At 34.2% G+C, this 7,257-nt stretch overlaps 1 long non-coding RNA gene across 1 annotated transcript; it reads left to right on the forward strand.

Moving 5' to 3' along the window:
• The first annotated feature begins 259 nt into the window (after positions 1-259).
• On the forward strand, positions 260-5,693 carry LOC102021702. The gene is made up of 3 exons (XR_264714.2): positions 260-287; positions 368-451; positions 5,551-5,693. It is a non-coding gene; the product is annotated as an uncharacterized LOC102021702 (long non-coding RNA).
• Positions 5,694-7,257: the final 1,564 nt, after the last annotated feature.

Consider the following 7,257-nt stretch of genomic DNA (forward strand, 5'->3'; position numbering starts at 1 on the left):
TTATGGCACTTGTCTGGATTTTATCAAGCTTAGAGATTTCCCTATGGTCAATAGAATACAGCTCTTATGACAGTATTTAAATTTCTTAGCTGAAGCACCAATCAAATGCCATTATCTATTGCTGCCAGTAGATGGCACCACGTTGGCCTCCAGGCCAGAGCCCTTCTAGCATTTCCGAACTTCTCTGTTCCCCTCGGGTATCCCTCTGGTTTCTATGGTAAAACTTCCGGGATCAACAGGAAATAACGGCAAGCGAGTAGCAAACCGTCTTGTGTTTGTCTATCTAGGTACTTCGTATTTTATTCTTAGTTTGGAAACAAAATTGTGCTGAATTGCGTTTACAGTTTCTTTGTTTTCTTCCTTTCAGCATTGAAAACATCCTGATCTATCTTGATTTTTTTGGTGAATTCCGTTGGGAAGGCAGCCATTTTCAAACAACCCATCCGGAAAGGTAATTTGTCTTTACTTTTCAGAGGGTTTTGATTTTGCTGATATTGTTTATATTTGATATAGACTTTTTTGGGGCGGGGGAGACAGTGTTTCTCTATGTTGTTCAGGCTGCCTTGAACTCGTTGTGAAACCCAGGCTGGCCTCGAACTGAAGGCGATCTTCCTGCCTCAGCCTCCCGAATGAGTGCTGGGATTACAGGCCTGCGCCTGCACACCCAGCAAATTTTAAATTTTCAATAGCTGGTCGGGTGTGGTGGCGCACTCCTCACTCCTCTAATCACAAGTACTGGGGATGCTGAAGCAAGAGGGTTGCCGGCTTATGCAAACCTGACCAACTTAATGAGACTTGTCTTAAAAAGGGAGTAGGGAACTGGGACTTAGACTAATGGTTGAGCGTGAGCGGAGGCTGTGGGTTGTTTATGTATGCATGAAAAGTTTAAATACATTCCCGGGAAAAACAGAATTACTAGTTGTTATTATAATCGTTTATCTGGTGCTAATGTTGAAGAGGATAAGCCTTTTAGAGAAAATGCTTGTTTAAAAAAATAAAGTGTACGGCCGTGGTGTAACTCAGTGGCACAGCGCAAGCCTGGCAAGTGCGAGGTCCTGTTCGATTCCCTGTTTGATAGTGTGTTATGAAATATACTCTTTGACAGATGATCTTGATAAAATGCGTATGTGACATACAACATTAATTGACAGTTAGTATAAAGTATATGGTTAATAGAAATTAAAGATCACTTTTATCCAGTGATATCAGATTTGGGAAGGAGCATGAAATGATTCTGTTTTTGGAAATTAATTTGGTAGTTTTAAATAATATTTTGAAATTTCCTACCCTTTTTCATAGTGATTGCCTTTCTGTGATTGTATTTGACAGTGCTTCTTGGTTGTCTAAGTATATAGTATATAAAATGCAACTATTTTTAATAGAATATACTATGCTTATTCTCTAAATACTATGCATACAGTTTTTTATACCCAGTCGGGTATATCTTTAATAATTATAGAAGATATTCTGAAGACAGACTGTTAGTAAAAAAAAAAGCAAATTATAATTTATTCATGTGTTCAGATGTACATTTATATTATTAATATTACTAATACATTTTTGTTAAGTTACGTGTAGTTTACACTGTGTGTACACCTTATTTGTAATTAATCAAGGAAAATACAGATCACATGACATCATATTATTAATTCGTTTGAACGATCTTTTGTTTTTCTAGATAGTATAGTCCAACTAAGAAGTTGTATATTTAAATCCAGAATTAAAACAGTTAAAAAAGAAATAATAAAAATGTAGAAATTAATTTATGGAGAGAAATAATTTAATTCAGTTGTGAATCATTTATAAGAAGTTGACCTCTAATTAGTCATTGAAGTCCTTAAATTGGAGGCCATAAGAAAAATTGCACAAAGAATGATCTTTTTATTGTTTAGTAAGATTAAATGTCAAGTGTAAGCTAGAGTTCATCTATTCTTAATGACCCTCTATTGTGATGATATCAGAAAAAAGTGACAACAAAGATTAGGGTTAAAATCATTTGAACTTTTATCTTAGTAGCATTTTGGGGGAAATTTGAAATTAAAACCTTGTTGTTTAAGATTTTACATCTTATGGTGTGTATAAAACGTTTAAAGAGAATTGTAGTTGTCAGAAAAGTGTGCTTATGCTGGAGATACAGCTCAGAGGCACAGCACCTGCCTGGCAAGTGCAAGGTTCTGAGTTCGATTCCCAATACCAAAAAAAGAAAAAAGAAAGAAAAGAAAAATGTGTTCAGGGATTTAACTGTCTGGAATCCAGCACTCTTAAGTAAAGCAATGATCAATTCTTATATCTGCAGACCACTTTCAAATATTCTGGAAACGTAAACATGATTTGTTAAAAATCATTATAGTTAGTATGCTCAATCATTAAGACCTTATTCTTGGATTCAACCCCATTTATTTATCTCTGAATAAAGGTCAATTCATTTCTTCATTTCTAATCATTATGCATTTTTTTACATTTCCCTGTCGTGGCTATAAACTCCATAAAATACTGAATAGAAATGGTAATAGTAGGTGTTCTTATCTCAATCCTGGTGTCAGGATGTGGTTCTGAATTTTGCAGCACTGATTATGATAGTTGCTAGAGTTTCTGAGATTTTAAAAGAATGAAAACTGGATAGTGGGCCAGGGATATAGCTTAGTGGCACAGCACCTGCCTGGCAAGTGTGAGGCAAGTGCCCGAGTTCGATTCCCAGTTCAAAAAAAAATTGGATATTAAATTTACCAAATGGTTCTCTGTATTTCATAATGATATGGTTTTTGTCTTTTATTTTGTTGAAAATGATTATATATTAAGACCTTATTCTTGGATTAAACCCAGTTTATTCATGGGATATTTTATTTGAAAGTGTCTTTGGATTGATTCCAATTGTTCAAGCATAAGGATTGTTTTTCTCATTTCTTCATGGTGCATATCTACCATTGATTTCCTTTATTAAAATGGCCTTATGAGTTCATTGTAAAGTTCATATGGAATCTTACTTAGCAGTTGTAGAAGTGGGCTTTCTGTGTTTTGTCCTGTGGACCAGGTTCTACATGACTGGTATTTCTTACTGAAATTTATGGAAAAAATTTTAGAATCAAGCGTTACAAAATGGAAACTTTGCAGAAAATGTTTTTATTATGAAATTAATTAAAATGTGCAGGATACTTGAGATTTTTTGAATGTCATGTTGTTGAGCTGCTTCTAGAATGTTATTATTTTATATCACTTCAAATTTTAAGCTTTCTTTTCAATGGAATTGATAATGTATGTCTTTTTTTATTTGTTGTTAATTTTGCTGGGATTTATAATGTTTATAACTTAGAAAAAACTACTAAAGCAAGTTTCAGATTTGTTGATATTAATTTTTCCTGAGTGTCATTAACTGATCCTAATTGTTTTATTTTGATTACTCCTATAGTTTAAATAGACCATTATGTTTCCAGATTTTGATGTGGATTATCTGATCTTTAATTTTCAGGACTTATTCTTTTGGTTTTATGAGTGCTAAAAGAAGTAGATTTGCAGTAAGATTTCTTCACACACTTTCACATTTCTCCCTTTTTAGTACTTCATAAACTCTTCTACATTTCCCATGGTATTACTTTTTTATATAATTTTTGTGTTCACATGCATTTTCATGTATTTCATGATAAATGTCAAGGAATGGAATGACCAGTTCACATTCTTTATATGTTTAAGATCATTTTTAGAAAATTTCAAAGTGTTTGTAATGTAATTATGTAATATTATACCCTAATATAAGTGTACGAGTAGCATAGTTGTTGTGCATCTTAGCAGCAGTTGGTAAGGTTAACTTTTTTTTTTTTGGGTAGCAGAACTCGAACTCAGGACTTGCGCTTGTCAGCCAGGTGCTGTGCCACTGAGCTATATTCCCTGTCTTAAGGTTAATATTTTTAACTGTAAGCTTCTAACTGATGTGTAGTGGGATCTCAGTGCCATTCTAACTTGAAGGAGTGTGTGAAATCAAATCATTATTCTTTCTGTCTCAGATACCCTCAGTAAATGAAGAAAATGATTTACTTTTCTGATGCTGATCTTTTCCTTCCCATTTTATTTTGCGTATATGGTTATTTTTTATGACATGCAGAAATTTATATCTGAAGTACTGTAAAAGTAATTGGTGCTTGAGTGTGTTTTTATTTTTCTCTAGGGAACATTTTCTTTTGCTTTAGGGATTCAATTTGGGTAGATACAGTTGATAGCATTATAAAATTATTTGTTGTGTCTTTGGAAATTGGGCTCAGCTTTTGAAATTAGTTTTGTACTTAAGGTTTATACTGATAGACAATAGCCCCTCTAATGATGTAAAATTCATCCCTGGGTTGTTGTGTTTGTTTGGTTGATTTCTGCTTGTGGTTTTTGTTTGTCTGTTTTATTTTTTTTATTTTTTTATTTTTTTGAGACAAGGCCTCACTATATGTAATTCAGGTTGGCCTTGAGCTCATTAGGTAGCTGAGGCTGGCCTTGAACTCTAGGGGTTCCTCCTGATTCAGCCTCCTGAGTGCTGGGATTACAGGGGTGTGTCACCATGTCTGGCTACCCAGGGCTTATTTTTTGAGATCCTTTCTGCTACAGTGGGCCCTAAACTGTGTCTGTATCTCCTAAGCCGGTGAGAGTGTGGAATTCCAGCCAAGCTGAATAGTTTTTCAGCTGCACTTTTTCCCTAAGCATTTTTGGTTTTCAGTCATCTTTGAATTAGCAAAACGTTTGCAAGGTGACAGGAAGTGCTAATATTGGGGCTTATCCCTTGGACTTCACTTCTAACACTTCTGTTCTCTTCAAATCCTTGCTTCCTTGGCTTTCTGGTACCTTCAAACAATGTGTTTAATATTTTAAAACCAGTTTTTCTCTGTGTAATGGCTGAGCGGAATTGGCTACTTTATCCTAACTGGAAGCACATCTCTGCACATAACTATGTTTTGAATTATGTGTTAGTTTTGATTTGCCTCCTCTAGTTGGTTGATATTTTTTGTCAATACACTTAAAGCATCTTGTAAGCAAATAAACTTCCTGAGGAATAGATTTTTCTTCTGTCATCCTTTGTGTACTGTAACCTGATTATTTTATTGACTGCCTAAATAATTTCTTTTGGTCTTTTTGAGACAGGGTCTCACTATGCAGTTCAGGCTGGCCTTGAGCTCACTTTGTAGCCCAGGCTGGTCTCGAACTTGCAACGATCCTCCTGCCTCAGCCTCCCGAGTGCTGTTGACTGCCTAAATAATTGTTTTATTTTTTGCATGTGCTAGGTATGCACATAGGTGTTTTCTTGTTTGTTTTTTTTTTGGTACCGAAAATCGAACTCAGGACCTTGCACTTGCCAGGCAGGCTCTTGTGCTGCTGAGCTATATCCCCGGCCCACATAGGTGTATTCTTGAGGTAGAGCTTTTTATGAGTCCATTTACCATTGCAATAATGAAATATTTGAGTCTGGGTACTTTATGAAGGGAAAAATTTTATTAGCTTCTAGTTTTAGAGACTGATTAGGTGGTCTCATGAATTTCTTCTCTGGTGGTGGCATAATGGTTGATGACCTCTTGGCAGGGGCCTGTATGAGGAGGAGAGATCGCATGGTAAGATACAAATCCGCACCTCTTAAAGGTTCCACAACAACTTGCAGCACTCCCATTCCTGGACCAAGCTTCTAACACATAAGTTGTTAGCAACCCTGTCAAGCTGTATTTAAACCACAGCAAGCCTAACGGAAAACTGGTAAGTAAATGTGGAGTATATTACAGAAGCTAAGTTTTGTAGTAATTTTTTTTCTTTTTTTGAGACAAGGTCTCACTATGTAGTTCAGGTTGGCCTTGCACACCTTATATAGCCTTGACTGACCTCAAATTTATGGCAATCCTCCTGTCTCACCCTCCCAAGTGCTGGGATTATGGGCATGCACCACCATGTCTGACTGTAGTAACTTTTTATACTGCCATAATAGCTAAAATTTTACCTACACTTATATACCTTATGTTTACTGGTTTCTCTAGGGCAGTGATGGTGAACCTTTTAGAACTTTCAGTGATACAAACAGCTTCCTGAGGCATGTGTGCCATGGGTTCACCATCACAGCTCTCGGGGTTGGCATATGGATCTTTTACTTATCTTAGTCTACTAATTGTTAAAGTAGTGTTGCTTTATGTATATGAAACTTTGTAACAAGATAAATGCATTCATTTTCCCTTTTTCTTCTCAAATATTTTGTATAAGTATATTTATTTGAAAGCAACTTCTATTGATTAAATCTAATTCATTTTCCCATTAATTGTCTTAAATTAGGTATATTTTTGTCTAATTACAAAAAAACTTAAGCTTAAAATTTGATAAATTTTGTAAATTATGTATTTTACATCTAAAATATCATATTTCATTCAGAGACTCAGAGTTTTGAAAATAATAGGAAAAAAGTAATCCTGTTTATTTATCCACATTTCCCAATTCACTGCCCTCTTCCATTCAGCTGGATTTTCATCAGGAGTTTTTTCCTCTTACGTCTGAAGAATTTCCTGTATGATAGTGTATTTCTATTGGGATGGGGAAAGATTTTCTTAAGTTTGTTTTTCTGTGTCTTTTCTTAGTCTAAGTTTGCAAAGATAATTTTTGGGTATAAAGAGTTTTGGGTTGATTGTTTTATTTTCTATGTCAGTATTAGAAAGTTGCTGGTCCATTTTAACATTTCTCCAAGGGATCTTTTGAAAATGCAAGCATCAGTTATCATTCTCAGTAGGTAATGTACTTTATTTTTCCTAAGAATCTCATGGGCATACAATTGTATACATGACTAATATTCTTTATATCTCATACAGATATTCAATATATAGCTTACAAACACGGTGCTTTAAAACTAATAGCTATTTTATCAACCCAGTGTTTTTCATTTATGTGAATAAAGAAAACTTTGGTAATAGCCTAAAATAAAGCAAAAGTAAAATAGAAAATGTTTTGCAAAAGTCAAAATATATAATTTTTATTTCTTAATCAAATATATATAAATATGTGCATACATTCATACGAGAAAATAAGCAGTGCACTTTCCCAAGCACATTATCAGGACAGTTTAATTGTTAATTTGATGCAAATTTTGACTTGCATGAAAAATTATATGATGACATAAAATTTTTATCAAGCACTAATGAAATGATACATACTAAAAGCAAAAAATTCTATATTTATAAGAGTTATGTAATATTCAGCAGCATTTAAGTGTGACAACTGCATTCTATATTTGAAATTATATAAATATAGTACATATTG

Source organism: Chinchilla lanigera, unplaced genomic scaffold (genome assembly GCF_000276665.1).
Source record: "Chinchilla lanigera isolate Chin_1 unplaced genomic scaffold, ChiLan1.0 scaffold00130, whole genome shotgun sequence".
Taxonomy (NCBI): domain Eukaryota; kingdom Metazoa; phylum Chordata; class Mammalia; order Rodentia; family Chinchillidae; genus Chinchilla; species Chinchilla lanigera.